Below are 23,470 nucleotides of genomic sequence, written 5' to 3' on the forward strand. Positions count from 1 at the left end.
ACAAGGGATTATAAGTGAATACTATGAACAATTACAGAGCAACAAATTCAATAACCAAAAGAAATGGATAAATTTCTAGAAACATAACGTACAAAGACTAAATCATGATGAAGTATAAAATCTGAATAGGATATTGATGATTCATGAGAAACTTTCCAACAAAGGAAAACCCAGGACCTGATGGCTTTATTGATGAATTCTGTAAAACATTTAAAGAAAAATTAATACCAATCTTTCTCAAGCTCTCCAAAAAACTGAAAAAAATGGAACACTTCCAAAATTATTTTAGGAAGCCAGCATTATTCTGATTCCAAAGACAAATAAGGACAATTAGAGGAAAGAAAATTAAAGACCAATATCCTTGATGAATATGAATCTAAGAGAGTAGATCTTAGTCATTCTCAACACACACACACACACACACACACACACACACACACACACACACACACACCAGAAACTAGGTGAGGAGGGGATGGATGGGTTAACTAACTCGATAGTGGTAATCACGTCACAAAATATACATTAATATAGTAAATTATCACACTGTACACTTTCAATATTTACAGTTTTATCTGTCAATTATATCTTAACGAAGCTGTAAAAAAAAAAAAAAAGAAAGGGACTTCTCTCCTTTCTTTCATGTCTACTCTTCAGAGGTAATTGGGAACATCAATGTCTTACATGTCTTCTAGAGCATTCCAGACTTTTGAAGTTTTCCTAATACTTTTGTGTTTGAGTCCCCACTTCCCAGTTGGCTTATAAGCACCCAGACAAGGGGGGTTAGTCTTCTTTCATGCTTTTCCACATCAGCTTTCACAGACCTGGGCACACAGGAGATACCTGTACAAATAGGCTGGCATGAAATTCAGAGACAGAGGAAATTCTTCGGAGAACTTGTATAGATTTTAGTATTTCCTGTGTGTGGCTTTTTGTCTCACATAGAGGATGAGGCCCTGGAGGGCAGAGTCACCCAAACTGTCATCAGATTCTTTTTCCAGGCCCATGGCTCTTCAGGGTGGCCTCCCACCAGGCTAGAACTTTTTGGTGAGTCCCAGGAATCCAAGGCACCCCTTGACCCAAGCAGGAGCAACCCTGGCCTCAGCACCTTCCCCCATCCAGCCACCTATGCCAATTACTTGTGTTATCAAAGGAATCTCAGAGGCCAGACACCCTTGCTGACATGATGCATCTTATAGGAAATGCAGAGGGGCACTTGCCCTTGATGTGGTGTTTGGTGGACGCCCAAGAGAGAAGGCTGAGCTGTTGGAATGAAAGAGACGGAGAGGGAGCAGAGGAGAGCAGGAGTATCAGAATGAGTGATGTGCAATGTTCAGGGGTCAGTGCATTACAAAATGATTCTCGTTAATTATTTAGAGCCCGCCATCTATCGTATGGCAGGTGTGGACAGCAGGATGGGATGCCTGCCTTTCTCTCTGAGACACAGAGAGATGGAAGGATGGAGAAGCCCTGGCCAGTCTTTGGATGATGAATCTGGGGGTGGCCCCATTGCAGGGGTCCCTGCAAGGGGTGGCACCAGGCTGTGCAGGACTCCCCATCTTGGAGACTGCTGGCATTCAGTGCCATAGTGGCAGTGGCCCTATGTATGTAGGTAGAGGACAAAGAAAAATCACCCTGATAACACAGTCTTGAACAAAGTAACACACAGGCAGGCTAAAGCCATCTGCTTAGGCAGAAGAGAGAGCCCCTTCTTGTTCACCTTTCCACCAATACCTGTGCCCTTGGCCGTGGGCAGGGTGGATAATCCTGCCTTGCCATGCTTTCAGCCCATGTGTCCATTTCCCATGCCTGCACAGCTCTGGGTGTTCATCCCCACCATGCCCCACGCTCTGTGAGAGGTCAGTTGCTCTCAGAGACCCTATTTGTTCATGGTTCCTCATGTGCTTTGATGGAGAAGAAAATGGCAACCCACTCCAGTATTCTTGCCTGGAGAATCCCGTGGACAGAGAAACCCGGTGGGCTGCTGTCTATAGGATCGCACGGAGTTGGACACGACTGAAGCGACTTAGCATGCATGCATGCACTGGCTAAGGAAATGGCAACCCACTCCAGTATTCTTGCCTAGAGAATCCCAGGGACAGAGGAGCCTGGTGGGCTGCCGTCTATGGGGTCACACAGAGTCAGACACGACTGAAGTGACTGAGCAGCAGCATGTGCTTTGAGGGCTGTTCGGCTGATGGTTTCAGTGACGGCAGATGTTCATGACTATCTCCTCCCTCCTGATTTATTTGTTGGCTGATTCCGAGTCCCCTCACCTCGGCTCCCCCACTAATATTTCCAATCTTCCTTCCTGGCCTGGCACCTCCAGTCAGGATTCACACATGCTCTCATCGAACGGGTCCTGTCCTTCCTCACTCTATGTGCCTAATCCTGGGTTAGACTCAGAGGGTGCCACTGGGGATGCCCAAGGCATGGTTTTGGCCCGTGACAATTTTCTGATTTACTCGGAGGGAGAATGAGTGAATTGTATGAGAGCATAATATTGAGAGCCAGATGGCAGGGTTCCCTTAAGTGTGGGAAGGAATTCAGAGAAAAGACATGAAGATGAAATCGGTTCAGCTCAGTTCAGTCGCTCAGACGTGTCTGACTCTCTGCGACCCCATGGGCTGCAGCATGCCAAGCCTCCCTGTCCATCATCAACTCCCAGCATTTAGTCAAACTCATGTCCATCAAGTCAGTGATGCCATCCAAGCCTGTGGGAATTAGATGTGTGATCCGGTCCCAGAGATAGCACCCATTTGCTGCATGACCTTAGGTCAGTTACTTCTCTCTGGGCTTCAGTCACCTGATCATTAAAAAAGATAGTTTATGTTAGTTTAAACTCTGCTGCTGCTGCTGCTGCTGCTGCTAAGTCGCTTCAGTCATGTCCGATTCTGTGTGACGCCATAGACAGCAGCCCACCAGGCTCCCCTGTCCCTGGGATTCTCCAGGCAAGAACACTGGAGTGGGTTGCCATTTCCTTCTCCAATGCATGAAAGTGAAAAGTGAAAGGGAAGTTGCTCAGTCGTGTCCGACTCTTAGCGACCCCATGGATTGCAGCCCACCAGGCTTGTTTGTCCGTGGGATTTTCCAGGCAAGAGTACTGGAGAGGGGTGCCATTGCCTTCTCCAAGTGTAAATTCTAGGATTTAATAATTGTAAGATTATGGGATGAAGATCTGGGATGAAGAAGCACTTAAGATTTGCCCCCATGTGAGGAGTCTTTGAAAGAGGGACAGAAGGGCTGGTGGGTACTTTCTTGAAGTCCCTACTCAGCAAGCCCCAGGGTTGCCCCTTGGTCCCATCTCCTCATCATGACTATACCCTCCTCCTGGTTTCAAGCTGCCACCCCAGGTTGGGCTCCACGCTTCCTCCCTCCCTCCTTCCCTCTTCCGAGGCTAGATTGTTCCAGTGTTGAGAATTGGTCTTCTGCCTCCCTCAGATATTACTGAGTTGAGCTTAGCCAGTTTCCCTCCCTCTTCATGCCTCTCTTTTAGCCCTCTGCTGTTGGACCATCCTCCCCCACCGTCACTGCTTTCCCTTTCCCAGAACCTTGACTCGGGCTCATCCATCTTCCCGGAGTGTGGCTGGTCCTGGCGTTCTCCTTCCAGCGCATTCGGGGGACAGGTGCTGTCGGGATGCACACATGGAGAGAATGAGATGTTGCCCCCTCCCTGGGTAACGGAGGATAATGATCGGAGCGCTTCCCTCTCAGGGCGTGATGAGAATCAGTGAGTTAATGCCCATAAAGTATTATAATTACTCCATGGAGTCATCTGATGGAGCGACGAGGAACTGGGCATCTGGCTCTAATTTACTTAGAGCTGGAGAATTCACGCAGAAGCGGCAGTCTCAATTTTTTTTTTTCTTTTTTGTACCAACCACTCTCCTAATGCAGAGCAGTATTTCTGAACAGAGGCTGACATCGCCTAGTGAGATATAAATGTACCAAATTCTTGATTCAGGAGACCTCCATATCCTGTTCATTACAGATTACAGACCCCTGCCCTCTCACCTTTGATGGATTAGGTAAACAGGTTCTGGGCACTCCAGTGACATAGTATCAACCACCTAGCTGATTGGTGGTTGAAGAAACGTTCATTCTAGCCATGTGCCATTTTTCTCCTCCCCTATCCTTTCACTTTCCTCCAACGGTGTAGCCCCAGGCTGGACATGACACCAGGTTTCCTCTTTGGGTGTCCAGGCAGCAGGGGAAGGAAAAGAAATTGCCAACCTAGGACTCAGTGGCACCGAGCCAGTTCCGGGAACAGAGTCACGCAGCCTTTGCTTCACGGGTACCCACCAGCCATGTCTCCGCCTCTCTCCTTCCAGTGTCTGCCCCTGCCTGGCGCTGCTCTTCTTTCGGCAGTTTTGCTTATGCTGCTCCTCCATCCACAAATCTCTTCCTCCAGCTGATCCACTGGGACACAACCTTGTCCTTTCAAAAATCTCCCCAAAGCATGACCCAGCCTCACCCTAGCCTCACCAAGAAGCATTTCATCCTGAATCCTGCTGACAGCAGATGGTGTCATTCAGCTGTTCATTCTGTCCATCCCCCAGGCTCCCTTGGCTCACTGGTGTTCAGATTTGTGTGGCAGATAGACATGCCATTATGTGGTGGACTTGATGGGGAAGACCATACCCCTTGCTTCACTTGTTTAGCTCTAGGAGGTTGGCACCACCCTCTGCTGGGCATTCCTGGCTCATCAGAGTCTGTTCCCACCTTTCCCACTGTCCAGCCATCTCTCCCACCACAGGAGCCCCAGGCTCTGGCCATGTCATTCTGGCCATATCTGAATCATGTCATACTTGCAAGCCCTTATGCTAATGAAGCTGCATCCTTTATGACATCAGGATCACTGCCTTGACTCTGCTCAGTGTTCACCTCATCTGGAACCCGGCCCCTTCAACAGGAACTCGGCTATTATGACTACTCTCTCAGGCCCTGTGGATGTCTCTTTCCTCAGACAACCTCCTGTCTCCCCGTGTTGTCCCTATTAAAACATGTAAGCCTTATTTCTGTCTTTAGAGTAGAACACCTTGGAAGTAGAGACCGTAATTAGAAGAGTCTCAATAAACCTCAATACATATCAGTTATTAATGATTTGCTAATGTCACTAGGCCAATAACCTAATTTTTGGACTTTGAGTTTATTGCCTATTGTAGGCAGTTGAGGTCACAGGTTCTGTCTGGCCCAGACTCAGGGGTGGAAAGGTCATGAGCTCTGGTCCTGGGGGGGAGGTGAGACAAAATAATTTATTAGAAAAAAATGTGGCAAGTTAATGACCATAAATAGGAGTCCTTCGTAGCAAGCAGTGTAATTCTGGTCCTGCTATAACTCTGTTATGAGGGACGGTCATTTGTAGATATACATGAGCCTGTGCTTCCTGGGGACTCTCATTCTGCTAAAACATTGAACACACTTATAAACTTAAGCACTTTCTGCTTACTGGCAGCTGGGAGAGAAAACAGCTACTTCCAGGTCAAATGAATACATGTTTATCATTGGTCAAAGAAATTAAAGTATGACCCTAGTGAATGGATCTATAAAGCCTCGTAACCCTTGGTAGAATGTGCCCGACTGCTCTGTCTCCTCTCTGCCCTCCTTCCCTTGCCTGTTTCTGCAGCTTCCTCTGTGTGACCGTAAAACTCTTCCACTGGGTCCTCACTGGCCGAAGCACAGATTTAGCCAGAAACATTATACATGCTCACAGATCCACAAACAGTGGAAATTCAGTGGGTCCTCAAAGATATCAGCCTGGGGCTGTGAAAAGCTTGAGTGGAGAAGGCCTTTCTGTAAGATGGTCTGATCTCTTCAAGGTCAGGCTTGCTCGTGGATAAACTCCTGCTGGAATGACAGTCCTCCCATCACCCCAGCAGACACCACTCTGGGCGGGCCTCTGCTGGGGTGGGGGGCAGCTGCCTCTACTATCTGGCCACTGGCCTTTCTCTGGGGTCCTCCACTAGCTCCTCCATCGGGCACAGAGTGCTCGTGCCCAGTCCCTTGGCCGTCTCCGCCGGGCACCGGGGAGACACAGCAGTCTGTTCCGGGGGCCTGAGCCACATCCAGCTTCCTGTCTCTTTTTCTTTTGTTAAAGCCAAATGAAACAATGTAATTAGCTTGTTACAATTAAAGTGACTCGACTGGATAAATTGTAATCACCCAGAATCAAGTCAGGCATCCCTGCAGGTCCCCGACATCGCAGCTGAGCTGCCTCATTTGCATAATTAAAATATACAAATGATAATGGATTTTGTACTCAATTTCCAGCGGCTGTGAATTTGAGGAACTCTGAAATTAGAATAACAGAGATGAAGCCCGCCTTGAGGTAATGGGGATGACAAGTTTTGACAGTAGGGGTGTTTATAACACTAGTTTCTCGCCACAAAATAAATAAGTACAAAAAAGATTAGAGAGCGATATTAGTTAATAGTTCCATGGGCAGTGGGAAGTGGAGATAGACTCTGATTACCTCAGTGAATTTACCCTGCCTTTTTTTTTTTTTTTTCCTGACAAGCTCTCACCTAACCTTAGGGGATACCATCCCCCTGATTATGAGAAATTGAGAATGAATTAAATGCATAAAAAGGGTTGTCACAGATCGACTCACCAAAGGAAAAGGAGAGAAATGAAATTAGTCCTGCTGCTCTTGCTTCCAGCGAGGGGTGGGCTGAAGGCAAAGGGTGCGAAAGAGACAGAGAGAGGGGAAGGGAGGAGGGGCTGGGATAGTCAGGAGAAGGAAGGGGGTCGGACACTGGGACAGGGGGTGAGGGGCGCTGAAGTCAGAGGTGTAGGCAGAACTGAATGCTGGGGGTGCCAGAGTACAGTTACCTATGGAGTGAGCCTTGAGAGTCTTGGAAAGACCCGTCTATTCAAAATGTACTCTGCAGAGGGGAATAAGAGTTCTGGGGGGACCCACATTTTTAATATAAAAACTGCGGTTGTTTAGTTGCTAAGTTGTGTCTGACTCTTTCGCAACTCCATGGACAATAACCCACCAGCCTCCTCTGTCCATGGGACTTCCAGGCAGGAATGTTGGAGTGGGTTGCCATTTCCTTCTCCGGGGGATCTTCCCAACCCAGGGATCGAACCTGCATCTCTTGTATTGGTCAGTGGATTCTTTGCAGCTGAACCACCAGGGAAGCCCAAGAACTGTAGTCTCTGCCAATACACTAAATGTCAATCTATCAGTAAAGTTATTCCTTTTCTTTCTATTAACATGAGAAGGGCAGGGACCATGTCTGCCCTATTCTTGGCTTGTTCCTGGACCTAGTACATAGTAGCTCCTTAATAAGTATTATTGAATGAATAAATGAATGGATAGGTGAGACTGAGGATAGCATGAGAATATTGGGAAAAGATCTGAAGGCTCATATCACCTATTTTCCCATTTTTCTTGGAGCCTGCAGAGCCCTGGGCATCAGTACCCATCTGGGTTAGCAGCAAGGTAACGAGCCTGTCTCTCTGGGCCAGCCTGCCTTCATCCTATAGTCAGTTGTTCTAGTGGATGCTGGATGGACTCCTTCTTCAGAAATAGGTGGGGAGAGTGGCAAGATGATAAGCTAGTGAGGGACTCAGAACTAAGGCCCTGGGTCTCTCCCACTGATGGGTTCAGTGCAGGGGCTGCCCATGTGGCAAGGAGGGGGACTGTTGGTCCCAACAAAGCCCTTCACTGATGTGCCTTTGCTCCCCACTGAAAGCGTGTGCAGGGTGGGGCACTCAGAAAATTGACCAGCCAGCCAACCATTATATGGGCAGAGACTTGGGCAAGGAAATGTGCCAGGGGAGCAGAGGGCTGATGGGTGAAGTCTGAGGCTGGAGGAGGAAGGGTGTGCAGGGTCACAGCCCCTCTGACAGGGGCTCTCGGGAACCAGCATTCCTGGGAAACTGTGAACAGAACGCAGCTCTTGGTCAAAGAGTGAGCCCTCTGAGCGGGGAAAGAGGAAGGAAGGGCCACCTTCAGCTTCCAGAGGGTACTCCTTACGCGGGCTCCCGGTAAGAGAGTAAGTAGCAATCCATGTCTTCTCTTGAGGGTCGTGGCTCTGGGGTGGGTGGGGAGACCTGTCTCATCCCAGGTCCTGAGCGACAGTGGGACGGGAGGCCACAGCAAAGGCTTCTTGGAGGTAAGTGCACCAGTGCACGTAAATCTGGAAATACGCCACCCCCAGGACAGGGCTGGCGACTGCATATTTCATGGTAGTGATGAGAAGAGCCACCTGTGTCCTTGTGGGCTAGAACAGTGAGGTGGAGACCTTTGGGTGTGCCTCAGGTGTGCACTGGGCCTCATTGTCCTGTGGGCATCAGAAATGCCGTCACGGGCCATCCATTGGTTCATCCAGTCTTGGCACCTGTCCCTGAAAGAGAACATTTAACAGCCATTGCTCTAAAGGGACAACAACTTTGGATTTGCCTTCAGCATTCCCAAATTCCACTTAATTAGCCATAAAGAATTTTCCATAAGTTTATCCAAATCCTTCTTGAAACCTCTTGAATTATGGCCTGCTGCTTCATCTTAGAACTGTAGTTTTACTAATCTGGGACTTTCTTCTTTTAAAGTTGGGAGGCAGAGAGTGGTCAAATTTTACCACCTGCGATGGAGCTCGCATCTGTTTTCATACCCCTCATAGCGCTTAGCTCTGATCTCTGTCAGCTCTCACGTCTCCAGATCTCAGGGTCTGAGAAGCATTATCGATGTTCCTTCTCATCCCCAGGCCACGTGCTTGCCTCCCTGTTCTGCCCAATAGGATATTTCAGAAGTTGGATGCAGGATTTCCCAGAGGCAGGTATGGCAAAGCCATGAGATCTGCTCTGGGGAGTGGAAAGCCCCTCACTCAAGCTCAGAGGGATGGCCTGCTGACCAGGGGCAGGTCAGATCCCAGGCGAACTATCAAGAGGGTGATGGAGGCTTGGCATTGCCACTCAGTTAGGGGGTCTGGTTACTCCCCTTAGGTACATGGTGCCAGGAGGGAAGGGAAAACCCATTGATGCTGTGTTGGATGGGCAAGTCCCACCTGTGAACCCCTGAAAAAAGTGGGAATAGCACATGCCCCCCCCTTTTCTAGAAAATAATGCTACACCAATATTATACTAAAGAATGTGAATTCCTTGAGGGCCTGGACTGTACTTATTTTATTATCATATTCCCTGCATCTTGCATAACCCTTGGCACATAGTAGGTGCTTAGTGAGTATTTGTGGAATGAATTCAGGGGTGAATATGCACAGTTTCTTAAAAGTTAAGCTACATGATAGAGCATTACAAAAACATATTCATATTCCTAAGCTCAGGTCTGTCAATTACATTACTAAATCTAGCAGTGGATATTAATCACCTTAAGGCTGACCCGGGGCTTATGTGTCAGCCCTGGTGTCTAACACGTTCTTGGCTAGCTCAGTTAAGCTGTGTCCTACTTCTGGACATGGCTGTTGTCACTGCCCTGGGCCAGGCCTCTCTCTTTTCTTGAATATTGCCTTACTGGGTTCCTCAAATTCAATCTTTCACTCTTTCTTGTTGTTTTCCACCCTGCAGCTCCAGTGAGTTTTCTAACAAATAACTCCGAAGACTTTCCTCTCATAGGTGAAACACTTTCTTGCCTTCAAAGCTCATGGCAATCCGGCCTCTCTTCACCCTCCAGTCCCAGCTCTCACTGCTCCTACCTCAATCTTCCTAGGCCTAGAAGGGTCCCAGGCTCTCTCTCCTCCCTGGGCCTGACCCCCTCAGTGCCACATCCTTGGCTCTCCCTACTGTTCCACCTTGGGCTCCAATGGGACTTCCTGGCCTCCAGGCCCCCTGGACTGGTATCCCTTGCCCCAAGCATCCACCGCACTCTGAAAGTCCTCCCAGGTGGATGGGGTCACTAGTGGTAACTGACTCTTTCTCCCGCATGGAACAGGAAACACCAGCGGGGCAGGGCTGCCTGTGCATGTCTAGCTCCAAGAGATTCTATCTAGTACTTGACAGATGGTGAGCTCACCATGGACTTCATTGTTGAATGAATGAATGATAAAAGGTGATAACTAAAATTCTGAGAGTGCTAAGAAAGGAAGTGGAGGGAGGAGGAGGAGGCCCTTGAGGGATAGTTGCATGCAGAGAATGGAAAGAGAAAGCAGTGCCACAGAAAAACATTCTCTGAGAGGCAAGAGCCATCAAAGTTCCCTGGTGTCCAAGGGAGGGTGGGGCAGTTTGCACAGAGAATATAACCTATCGTCCTCTGTCCCAGACGAGCCCGATTTGGGTCAGGAGGTTACCCAGGCATTTTATTGCCAGTCCTAAGGAGGAAGACCAGGTCACTGATCCCTTCCCATTTGGAATTCTTTGGGACACTATTTTCTTGGCGAAGACAAATGTCACTAGGGTTGCTCATGGATTCTCCTGGGCACAAGGGTTTGGAGAGGGGACGTTCTGCTCCTGCACAGCCCCTGCCTTTGAGTCTCTCCCTCTTGGAAGCAACACACATCTGTCTTATATCCGGAACCTCCGGGCAGCCAATTTGAGCCCTTGTCTATTAGAGGATTAATTTTTAATGGGTTTTATAGCATGGCGGATAAATCAGTTAGGGAGAGATGGGGAGCTGGCAATGCCTAATGAATATCGATTGGGCCATTTAAAAGGGAAACCTTGCCGAAAGGGGGACAGCCACCCAGCAGTCAGATCAGCTATGTGAGTGACCGGCGGGCACCAGTGACTTCTCCCCTCTCCCCTCCCCCATCAGCGGCTGAAAAATTTCTCCAACCCGTTGACCACCGATGCCAGGAGTATCACCACTTAGAGGGGAAGGGTCATGCCTTTTGTAAATATCCATATACCTTTAAGGTAAGACAAGGAAACCATTGTCAACACATAATCCCTTAGGATAAAATTATTATGTAGATATTTCCCAAAAAATGTGAGAGAGAAGGGGAGGATTGAGTCAAGGGGATGTTTCCGGGGTGGGCTGTGGCTGGGAACCCAGAAGAAAGCATCTCAAATGGAGGTATCAACACTTTGGGGAGATAATTGGTATCACAGGAGGCAGGCAAAGCCTTAGGAATGGTATGGCGCACTTTACAAAGTCAGTTTTAAAGATTTGTTGAAAAATGCCTTTCTCTAAAGTATATTTTCATGGAAGAAAATGAACAGTTGGAGTGCATAAACATCTTCTTGCTGTGTCCCTCCTTCCATCTCTGCTATAGGTGAGACTTCCTTTGGTGATGGAGAGAGAACCAGTTTCAGGGCAAAAGCTCTGGGTTCAAGTCTTGATTCCAAAGCTAACTAATAGAAATAGAGCAATAATGGACAAATCATTCATTGTCCTATTAATAAGGATGGAATTAAGTGCTGAATTTTGCCCTATAGACTGTAACACAAGGGGGTTCATTAACCTCTGAGGATCCTTATAGCTCTAACTTGCCATGACTATTAAGATAATCCATTGAATTTAATATGACACAGAGTTCAGACTTATTCTTGTATGTGCCGTATTTCTGGATGACTACGTCCTTGGAAGTGATGATGTTGCCACGCAAAGCATGTCAGGAAGTTCTCTTTGGGGATGACTTTTAGGGCCAGTGACCCACAAATAAGCATTCACTTCATTAAAAACAGTCATGCCTCACAGTGTGCTGAGAGGGGTGGGTGATGTGAGGGCCAGGAGATCCGGAAAGACCAGCTAGAGGGTCCTGGGCATAGCTGTGGAGTAGTAGGGGTGTTTATTATAATGCCCTCTCTCTCACCTGGACCTTTTATCATGTGGAATTTGCCTTTCCTGTTTCAGAATTGTCTTGGTATTGATAAATTAACGATACTCCTTACTACCCAAGGTTTGGTGGTACAGTTTTCTCGGACCAGCTGGAAAGAAAACATCCAGCCCCAGCCCTCCTGAGTTGAGGCCTGGCTTAGCGGTCTCAGTGCAGGAAAGGGCTGGAAGGTGGTTCCTGCTTGATGGCAGTGGGGGGAGGAGTGCGCTGGAATCCCACGGGAAGGGGAGGCCTTTCCCTCTCTGTCTTCATGTCATTCTCTGTTTCTGGAGTGGGTTTGGTTTCTGCTGTGAAACCCAAAGAAGTGACTTTCATAGGGGAAATCAAAGACCATTCCATTCGAGGGGTGAGTCAGCAGGGAAGCCAGCCCTTGTTTTCAAATAACAGGACAGGTGTTGGAAGGGCTAAGTCTTGCCAAGACATTACAGCTAGTTACTGACAAAACTGAGTATGTAAATCTAACACTCTAACCAGATTGTAAGGTGCCCAAGGGCAGGCACCTCGTGTTTCCCTGCATCTCCTAACATGTGGCAGAGTTGTAGACATACAGTAGATGCACAAGAAAACCCTAATGACCTATAGTAATGGTTCTCAACCTTGAGATGGCATTGGAATCACCTCGGAAAAACACAGATTGCAGGGCCTTACCCCCAGTTTTTGGTTCAGCAGGTTTGGGGTGAGGCTCTGGGAATTCCCTTTTCTAACAAGCTCCCAAGTGGTGGCACACTACTGATCCAGGCACCACACTTGGAGAACCACTGATGTGTATGTTTTATGAGTTTACCTGTTTCTTTGTAATTTGAAACACTTCATTCCCAGGAAACTTACTTTATTAGACAGTGAGTGGCTACAAGAGAAATCCCAGACTTAAAAGATACTAGTTTAAAAGTATTTAAAGTTGAATAATTACCTTCAGGGTGATCTAGGTAGAAAGATTAAATAAATTAAGTTGAGTCAATAGGAGTTTAAGCATCATTTGTTAAAGCAGTACTATTAGTTTTTCTTTTCCTAGTGGAAATTCTCTTCTTGTCACATAATCCTAATTAATTATTGTATAAAGACCTGAAAACTTAAATGCACAAGGGAGTAATAATCTTATGTTTCATTAACCAGCAGCTTCAAAAGCCAGAACCAAGTGTGTGGAAAGAGCATGAACAATACGTACTGAGCAGATTTCCTTCCCCACTGGCCTGAGGTCTACCCTGTTCTGCCATTGTTGCTGAGTGTGTCAATTTGTGTGCGTATTGGCACTCTTAAATATGTCATCTCTGTTCAATATAACCTTATCAGAGTTATTCAATAGGAATTTCAGGAGTATTTATCATTGATTTTGCAATATGCTTTGTAATTACTGAATCGATATCAAATTCTCAACTCATTAGGAGATTAGCTTTTTAAAAATAATTTATATTAATGTGCTTAACCAAAAGCAATAGAGTTCCTTTAGAAAAGAATCACTTGTTTAATTACTTATATTAAAAATGAACAAATGCTGTGGACCAAAATCTTACTCTGTTCAGTTTTCAAAGGGCATGCCTTGGAGAGGACCTCCAAACCGGTTGCATGGTGGAGTCCAAACCATGATCTAGAACAAAATGAGAATGCCCATCTGAATAACCTGATGAAGAAGAGGAAAACAAAACCAAAACCAATCTTTAGGCCTGATAACCTTTGGCTCTGATTTGCTAGTTTAATTTGGCAGCTTTGCATTTTGTTGTTTCTGTGTGATGTCTTGCTGTGTTTAGCCAACTTTAAGAATCCGGACAATGGGACAGTGAATACACACAAGGTGGATTCACCAATTATGCAGATTTTCGGTAGTGATAGAAACAACATCTCATCACCGCTCTGGGTAGGGGCTGAGCAAGCGGCTGTCCATTTTATAATAAGAAATTGAGTGCTGGGGGATGAAACGCTGAGCCCTAAGTCATCACTGGGCAACAGTGGATCCGGAACACAGATATGTGTGTTGTTGGGATGAAAGCTGGGCAGGCTGGTCTTCTGAGGGGTTGTAGCTGTCACTCACAGAGCACACGCTGCTGGACACGCTTTACCTGAGACACTCGTGGTGACCTTAAAGCCGAAAGCAGCCCCTCTCACCCCCTCCCACCAGATCCACGCAGACCTAGGCTGCCCTGGCTCCAGCCAATGGGTGCCACCTACAGTTTTCAGGGCTCGAAGTTCTGTTCTGGGGAAGTTTGAAGGTGTTTCTTCTGCCACTAGGATTGCATCACCCCAGTCACCATCCCTGGGAGCCATGGGACTATCAGTGATCCCATCTTTTTGTGCTGAACCCAAATTTTCATGATGCCTTTGAATGCACCATCCTAGCTAATTCTCACAACAACTCTATGAGATGGGCTAGTGCCATGGTACATTTTTACAGGTAAAGGCTAGGGAAGCTCATAGGATTTAAGTGAATTGCTCGTGGTCAGTGAATGATTGAAAATATGCCCCTCCCTCACTACATCATGCAGTCTTCCCAGGAGAGGGAAGAGCTCTAAGCATTGAGTCCAGAGGCCAGGCTGATGTGTCCACTTGACTTTTCATTTCCTTGGAGCTGAAGCCCACCTCAGGCAGATAGATGATGATGGATCTTCTGCCCTTCTCTCCTCCTGGTGCATTTTATTTCAAATACACGGCAGTTTTTAAAACTCGATTCTACACTGATGATAGTGGGCAGTGTCTTGTTGCACGGCAGGTCCCATGGAGCAGACTGGATTTCTGGCTTGAAGGCATTTACTCTGTGTTTAAAACAACATTCATCTAAGAACTCTGTCTTAGGATCCAAACGTCCTTCTTATCCTTTGAGATTGACATGGGTTTCTGGTGTTTCAACCATCAGAGTTTTAACCTTTAAACTTCCCCATATACTATGGCCACAGCCTGAATCCTTAGCCTCAGCCTTCCTTGCCCATCAGCTCCTCCTCTGCACTCACACCACCCCTCATGACCCCAGAAGGCTGGCCAGATAGCCAACCTGGGACATTTCTAGAGCATGATGGTTCCATGCAACTATTCTCAAACGTTGAATAAAACCAGTAAAAATGCTTGCAGAGGGCTGGTGTTTCATCACCCCCCTGTCAGGAGATGGTCTTATTTGGATGGAGCATTGGCTTACGGCTTCAGCCTGCAGAGCTGTCATTGCCAGAAACCCCCAAAATGCTGCCTAGTGTGTGTCTTTTGTCTTGTCGGAAGAAGCCTGGGATGGCATGGTGCTTTGTAAAGTTCTTTCACATGCATGATCTCAGCTGGTCCTCCTAGAAAGCCTGTAGGTCAGCTGGCCAATTCACAATGCTACCATTTTGTAGGTGAGGAAACCAAAGCTCCCCCAGCCCCACATCTGCGTTAGGTGCGCCTCCTATGTACTCCCACCATCCCCTGCCCCTGTCTTACGTAGCGCTTATCAACCTGCTACCGTGATTGCTTGTTGTCTTGACTGCTTCCCCTGCTCGAATGAGAGCTTCATGAGAGCAGGGGCTTTGTGTCACTGGATCAGAGCTGTATCCCCAGTGGTTGGCCCAGGGCCTGACACAGAGTGAGTGCTCAAGAAATACTTTTTGAATAGAATGGATGGAAGGACAGCTGAGTAGACAGGAGGATGGGTAGATGGAGAAATGAGTGAATGACAAGCAGGCTCCCTTAGCCGGGCTTCCTGTCCATGGCCTGTCCGGCAGCACAGTGGCCTCCCGACATCATTGAGGGCTGGAGTGAGGGAGATGCTGATGAGGAGAAGGGGTGGTGGAGAGTGAGGGTCTAGAGACGCTTGAGACAAAACAGAGATGCTGGTGCTTGTACTGGGGTCCAGCTGCCTCTCCTCTGGGGCCTCTCCCTCCTCATTCCAACTTGCTCATTGCCGCAGGTGATCCACGTTCTTTCCTGGGACACCTTTCCCAGGCTTTGGAATGCCACCAAGCATACCGTGTTGAGTTCCCTTCCAATACATGCCTCTGTAAAGAAAAGCTGAGCGCCGAAGAATTGATGCTTTTGAACTGTGGTGTTGGAGAAGACTCTTGAGCGTCCCTTGGGCTGCAAGGAGATCCAACCAGTCCATCCTAAAGGAAATCAGTTCTGAATATTCACTGGAAGGACTGATGCTGAAGCTGAAACTACAATACTTTGGCCACCTGATGCGAAGAGCTGACTCATTGGGAAAGACCCTGATGATGGGAAAGATTGAGGGTGGGAGGAGAAGGGGATGACAGAGGATGAGATGGTTGGATGGCATCACTGACATGATGAACATGAGTTTGAGTAAACTCCGGGAGTTGGTGATGGACAGGGAGGCCTGGCGTGCTGCAGTCCATGGGGTCACAAAGAGTCAGACACAACTGAGTAACTGAACTGAGCTGAACATGCCTCAGCTGGCTGAGTAAAGAAAGATACTGACAGTCATTCAGCCAGAGGTGGAAATGACTAGCAAGGTGTGACTGTGTTACCCCTGTGGAATTTCAGGCACCTCCACATGAGCTGGGCCCTGTCTCAGGTGCATATCCGCTCACTGCTGGGCCTGCTGCTCCTCTGGAGAGACGGGCTCTTTGGGTGTCATCCTGAGGACTCCGGTTAATAAAGCAGAATTCTCTTCCACCAGCTGCTTGGCATATTGTTCCTGTACCACTAGTGGAGCTGCCAAAGTGTCGGTCTTTCTGGGCCGGGGTGTCTGGTGTAATTAACCCCCTTCGTGAACCTCCCCCTGGAGTTCACCCCCAGAGAAACCCGGCTTGAAGATGGCCCGCGTGGCAGGTGGGATGGGGGCTGTTGGCCTGGCTGCCTTCATCGGGGAGGATGGATGAATCAGGAGGGAAGCTGACAGAGGGGAGAGGGAGCAGCTGTGCCCCAGGACGGGGGCGAGAGAGGCTGGGCTGCAGCCTGTGGTGGGAATGGCTCTGTCTCTGCATCCATGCCCTCCCTTCCAACGGGCATCCTTGGAATTGAAGCAGTAATGAGTGTCTTCGGAACTTTGAACTCTTTCTTCCACTCCTTTTGCCTCACAACAGCTTTTAAAATTATTGTTGAAAAGATAAAGTAATGAGGAAACATTTTTGAATGACCTTGGATGGCATCATCACAAGAATCTCAGTTTTGCATATTACTACAGAGTTCTGGTTCATGTGCATATTTATGATTAATATTTTGTAGTTGATAGTAAGGTGCTCTCATTATTTTGCACTCTCTTTTCATGACTTTTTAAAGAAGGGGAAACAGGTTACAGGCTTGTGAAGCTTCTTTCTTAACTCGGCCTTGGGCTGCTTTTACTGGGGCATCTGAAGGCAGTAATTAGGGGGTAAGGAACAGAGGGATGGACAGGAAGGCCTCTTGGGGACTTGCTGGGTCACCAGCCATATCTGATTCTGGGATGTACATGGGACCATCCTGACAGTAATTCTCAGACCTGGCTGGTTTGTCCACTGGGCAAGAGACCCATGGGTGGGTGGGGTAACAGGCCATCGTTTTCACTTTCCAGACTATTGGTGGCAGCAGGAACCTAGAGAGATCTTCCCATTGTACAGATGAGGAAACTGAGGCTCAGGACAGGAAGTGACTTCTCTTCCCTCTTCTAAGGAGGGTGTGTTGTGTGCCTAGTTGCTTAGTCATGTCCGACTCTTTGTGACCCCATGGACTGTAGCAGTTCCTCTGTCCATGGGCATTCTCCAGGAAAGAATACTGGAGTGGGTTGCCATCCTCCTCCAGGAGATCTTCCCAACCCAGGAATCTTCCCAACCCTCTAACGAGGGTATTCCCTTACAAATTGCATGGGTTGTAGGGTGAAATTTTAGACCACAGAGAAAAAAATCCATCATTCACATTAAGGAGTCAAGTGTGACATTTAAGTTAAATCACAGCAAATGAACATATATCTTTGATTTATAGAAATAGCAATTTCCTATAGTTCAATTTGTTATTTGAGGAGGCAAGACACATGTGAAAAGACCTCCCAGAAGATAAGAAACAAAATATTTAAAGAACAATTCAAAAGTCTAATTGAAAAGCTGCCATAAAACATTTATCATTAAAAATTGCTTAATCTGAGGAAAATAGCAGAGTTTTGTTCAGATTTGCACTCCAGTATATGAATTTACCATACATGTACTATACTACATGGTATTTGACACATGGTAGGTACTCAGTGAATGGTTTTTGAATGCATAAATTGTCACATTTCTGTTTAGCTGTTGACTCAGGATTTCATTTGGTTGTCTGTATTATAGCCTGACCATAGTGGCATAAAGCAGGGAGCCCCAACCCCCAGGCCATGGACCAGTACTGGTCTGTGGCCTGTTAGGAACCAGGTCGCACAGCAGAAGGTAAGCAGGCAAGCAAAACCAAAACCATTCCCACCCTCCAGTCTGTGGAAAAATTGTCTTCCAAGAAACTGACTCTTAGTACTGAAAAAGTAGGCGACTGCTGCTTCAGAGAAGCCAGTGATACAAAGAAGGCACAGAGAGATAGCAAATGAAGCACTGATGAAGAGCTCAGGCCTCCTGCCCCTTCCCTGGGAAATACCTGGGAAAACCCAGGGAATGAGCCTGGCCTCAGGCCAAGACACAAAGTTCCTGATGGATGCCTTCTGAGACAGGGGCCACATGGTTCGACTTCAGGGCAGACCTCATTGATAGATCTCATTGCAGTGGTTTCCCTATTTTGGTCTTTGTGTGGGATACTGCTGTGTTCATTCATAGCACATCACCCCATCCTATTCCACTTCACCTCCCTTCACAGCCCACTCCACCCCACCCCATCTCACCCGAGGTCATTGTCCTAACTAAAGATAAAATGGCCTTATAGACATTTCAGTTTTTTTTTTTTTAACCCAGAAATAAAGGTTTGTTGAGGGGTCTGGCTTTCGTGAAGAGAAGAGTGGTGTGCATCTGGAGCAGATGCTCTGGAGCAGGGGGAGAAGGTACCGAATATGCTAGGAGTAGGTTGATTTGTCCACAAAATGAAGAGTCAAAGTACCACAGGATCAAGCAGGTCAGGCATTCATAGCAAAGAATGGAAATGAGGTGGCATCCTGAAGGGGTAGGAGCTCTGCCATGCTCATCACACCATTGTTCACAAGAGTCAAGATTTGACAACCACTCCACTGTCCAGGGAAATGTGCCTGGACACCAACAAGGTGGCATGTTTGCCCAACACACTCTCAGAAAGAAGGAATTCTTCATGGTGCCACAACACGGGTGAACTTGGAGGACACTAGGTGAAAGAAGCTGGTCCCAGGAAGGACAAATGTGGCCTGATCCCTCTTCTAGGAGCACTCTAAAAGCCCAGTGTATGGAACCCATGGAATGTCAGTGCTTGGGGGCCAACCAGGAACTCTTAATTCAGGAGCATAAGCTTTCAGTGACTTAATATTCAGTTGATAAGTCATGTCCAACTCTTTGTGACCCCATGGACTGCAGCATGCCAGGCTTCCCTATCCTTCATTATCTCCTGGAGTTTGTTCAAACTCATGTCCATTGAGTCAATGATGCCATCCAACCATCTTAGGAGCCAGTGTCTTTTAATTTCATGGCTGCAGTTACTGTCCATCACTGTGATTTTGGAGTCCAAGAACATAAACTCTGCCACTGTTTCTGTTGTTTCCTCATCTATTTTCATGAAGTAATGGGACTGGATGCCATGGTCTTGGTTTTATGAATGTAGAGTTTTAAGCCAGCTTTTTCACTCTCCTCTTTCACCTTCAGAGACTACTCAGATGAATTTTAAGTCCTAGAGGACTGCAGTAGAACCTTGTAGGTAGAGTTGATCTCCTGAGTTCTCATCCCAAGAGAGTGATCAATAGATTGATCAGTTGCTCAATGGATTGATCTTGGGAGAAGAAACAAAGGTGGCAGCATGGGACACAAGATGAGACTTTGCTCTCCTTCCCCTCTGCTCTCATCTGCTCTATAGAGCAGGGGTCCCCAACCCCTGGCCATGGACCCGTCTCTGGTCTGTGGAAAAATCTGTCTTCCACAAAACCAATCCCTGATGTCAAAAAGATTGGGGGGCGCTGGCTTAAAGAGTGATTTTAGTTTTCTCACTTGAAAAACAGACAAGAATAGGCTGTTCTTAAAGCCCGTTTCTCTGAGATCTGCTGTGTGAGTGGCCAGTGGGCTCCTGAGGTCCAACAGGTGTCAGGGGACCCCGGCAAGGTGGGACTTCTGGTCCGGCTTGGTAAATACATACTTCTGGAGCTTTAATAACATGTACTATTGACCAGATGGGCCAGTAGAGCTATTTGCGTGTAAATCTATACTTAGGACACTATTGATCTGCATCGGTCTGCCAAAACCATATTAATTTGAATGTGAAGATTAAAAACATCTTCAAAAGTTGTTGCAGAGGATAAAGCAGTTGTGTTCACTTTCTCACAGCCTCATGTGCTTCGTTTTCCTTCGGGTGGGTGCCTCCTTGCAGCCGACTTAATTTCTTTTCCAACTATTGTCTCCCTGCCCGTTCCCACAGAGTGGCCATTTGTCATATTGGGCCATGCTGAGCCCCCAGAGGCCCTCTCAGGGCCAAAGCATCTGCTCCCCACTGCCCAGTCCTGCCCACTGATGGCTCTCAGTTGAGTCCCTCTCCAGCCTTTGCCCTCAGCTGAAGAGGACCTTCCAGGAAGAAGGCTAAGCACAGAAGAAGTGATGCTTTAGAATTGTGGTGCTGGAGAGGACTCTTGAGAGTCCCTTGGACTGCAAGGAGAGCCAACTAGTCCAGCCTAAAAGAAATCAGTCCTGAATATTCTTTGGAAGGGCTGATGCTGAAGCTGAAGCTCCAATCTTTTGGCTACCTGATGTGAAGAACTGACTCATTGGAAAAGACCCTGATGCTGGGAAAGATTGAAGGCGGGAGGAGAAGGGGACAACAGAGGATGAGATGATTGGATGGCATCACCGACTCAATGGACATGAGTTTGAGTAAACTCCAAGAGTTGATGATGGATAGGGAGGCCTGGCGTGCTGCAGTCCATGGGGTCGCAAAGAGTCAGACGTGACTGAGTGACTGAACTGAACTGAACTGAAGAGGACCTTATGTCCCTCGTCCAAGGTCACATCCACTCCTGGGGACAGCCAGTGACTGACGGTCGCGTGGGGATGCGAAGGTCTTTCCCAGCTGCGATGCTCCCTGTGTGATGGGCCGAGGCCTGTGTGAAGAGCGCTGAGCTGCCAGGCTCCTCCCTCTGCCCAGCAGGCCCCTCCTCCACTGTCCCATGGTGGATGGCCCTGCCCACGAATCTCTACCTCTGAGTCTGTTTGCTGTGAAGCCTGGCCTGAGATACCACTCATACCTGGAAGCCATCCTTGTCTCTCTCCTCTTCAGCTATTAAGAAACACAACTTATCAAACCATGATTCACATATCATATAATCCACCCATTCTAAGTGTACAATTCAGTGTTTCTTAGTATATTCACAGGGTTATGCCTCCATCAACACAATAAATTTTAAACTATTTTCATCACTCCAAAAAGAAACCTAGCACCCTTTAGTGATCACTTCCAACCCCTCCATCTCACTTAGCCCTAGACAATCACTAATATACTCTTTGGATCTAGACATTTGCCTAGTCTGGACATTTCATGTAATTGGAATCATACTCTGTGCGGTCTTTTGTGACTGGTTTCTTTCACTTCACATGTTTTCCAGCTTCATCCATGGGGTAGTATGAATCAGTACTTTGTTCCTTTCCTTGGTGGAATAATATTTCATTGTATGGATACATTCCATTTTATTTAGCCACCCATAAGATGATGAACATTGGCTTGTTTCTTCTTTGGGGCTAATCTCCTAAGTTTTATTCCTGAACTTTTCTTGAGTCCTGCATCTCCTCTTTAACCCTCCTTCTTGGCCTCCAGTTCTTCAGTCTTGTTTCTCTCTGTTCATCTCCCAAATCTTGGCATGTGATTCTCTTGCTTACAACTCTCAAGATAAACTCTAGATTCCTTAACATGTGGTAATATCGGCTCCACAAGACAACACTCTCCTCGGTTACTGTGGATTTCCACATCACCCCCACATCTAAATTTTCCTGGGTCCTCTGACTCCTTGGCCTTCAACACCATGGGATATTCTCTCACAGGACAGTCTTGCTTTCTCCTTCTTCCCTGGCTGCTCCTTCTCCACCTCCTTTGCAGGCTCATCCTTCTCCACATGGCTGGTGTCCTCAGAAGTGGGACCTGCTCCTGGCTCCTTATCTTTGTCTCCTACAACTTCTGAATTTCTCTGTCCAGTACTGAGCTCTGTCCTGAGCCAGAACCTCCAAGGAAACAATCTGCTCAAGATCACACCTCGGTATCCCAAGGGGACTTCTAGTTCCACGTGTCCCAGCTGTGTTCCTATGGGGCCTGCCAGCTGGACAGATGTCTGCCCAGTGGACTATGCCCCAAACCCAAGAGACAGCAAAGCTAGCCCATGAGAGTCACCTTCCTGCTTACTGGGAAAATGTGTGATACCTCATATCTACCCTCTGGGATTCCCAATTTTCAGGTCTGTCTAGGGGGACAGGTATCTGTATTTTAACAAGTTCTCCAAGTAATTTTGATGCAGATGTGTTGTTCACGGTTTGAGCAAAGTCTTGCTAGTGGAAGTCAGTCCCTAGACCATGAAGGAAAGTGAGAATTGAAATGGATGTGTGGAGGGAAGGAACTGGCTTGCAGCTCATAAGCATCCCGAGGTTTTGGGAAGCCACGGAGCCCCAGGCCTCACAGAAGTCATCTGATTAAACGTTGGTCAGTCTTTTTACCTTCCCCTTCTCCTGCTGGAGAGGAGGCACCTACAGGACACCTGTGACAGGTGATCTTTTAGCCTCCACCGGAAGCTTTCGGTGACAGAAGGACATGACCTTATAAGTCAACCCCTTTTTACAGGCGAGCAGCTCAGATCTTTGTGGAAATATTGTTATATTTTGCCTTCAACTTCCACTGGGTCTAGTTGTGCTATTTCGAGCCTGGCACAGCCTGTTAAACTCATCAGTGAGACATGGGCTGGTAGAGAGGGAAGAAGTTAGGGGTTGGGTGGGTCATGGTAGGTAAGACTGATGCCGTGTTAGGGCCGGTGTGTACAGGAAACTGGAAATCCACTCTCAGTAGCCTGAAAATCAGGATTGACCATGATTAGGCTGGTCTCGAAAGGAACGGTTCTTATCTGGGTTCAAGGTGGGCATAGTGGCAGGAAATGCTAAGTGATCACAACATTGAGGGGAGGTGGCATCAGGATTTAGGGAGTTTTGTCCAGATTGGAGTAGACTCCAGCGATGAAAGTGGTGATTATAATGGCATCTAACATTTGTTCAGCATCCTGCCCTGCTGGCTTCTCTTTGAGAAGAGTTGACCTGAGGACTTGTTAGAAGTGCAGTATCTCAGGCCCCGGCCCAGATCTGCTGTATCAGAATCTGCATTTTAATAAGACCCCCTAGTGGTGCACATCACAGTTGGAGAAGAACTGGTCTAGGAGACTTCAGACTGTATCAGTCAGGGTTTCCCAGAGAAACAGAACCAATGGGATATGTAATATTCAGAAAGGGATTTATTATGAGGGCATGGCAACCCAATCCAGTATTCTTGCCTGGAGATCCCATGGACAGAGGAGCCTGGTGGCCTCCAAAGGGTTGCAAAGAGTTGGACACAACTGAACTGCATGCATGCAAGCATGAGGGATTAATTCATGTGATTATGGAGGCTGAGAAGGACTATACAATCTTTCATCAGCAAACTGGAAGCCCAGGGAAGCTTGTGATGAGGTTCCAGTCCAAACCTGA

The 23,470-nt window shown here is 47.4% G+C and overlaps 1 long non-coding RNA gene across 1 annotated transcript; it reads right to left on the bottom strand.

Moving 5' to 3' along the window:
* Positions 1 to 559: 559 nt before the first annotated feature.
* Positions 560 to 4,794, bottom strand: LOC145534969 (uncharacterized). Its single transcript, XR_014075141.1, has 3 exons — positions 4,303 to 4,794; positions 3,552 to 3,629; positions 560 to 843 (listed from the first exon to the last, which is right to left on the bottom strand). It is a non-coding gene; the product is annotated as an uncharacterized LOC145534969 (long non-coding RNA).
* Positions 4,795 to 23,470: the final 18,676 nt, after the last annotated feature.

Source organism: Giraffa tippelskirchi, chromosome 14, assembly GCF_054371585.1.
Source record: "Giraffa tippelskirchi isolate mGirTip1 chromosome 14, T2T-mGirTip1v1.2.pri, whole genome shotgun sequence".
Lineage (NCBI taxonomy): Eukaryota > Metazoa > Chordata > Mammalia > Artiodactyla > Giraffidae > Giraffa > Giraffa tippelskirchi.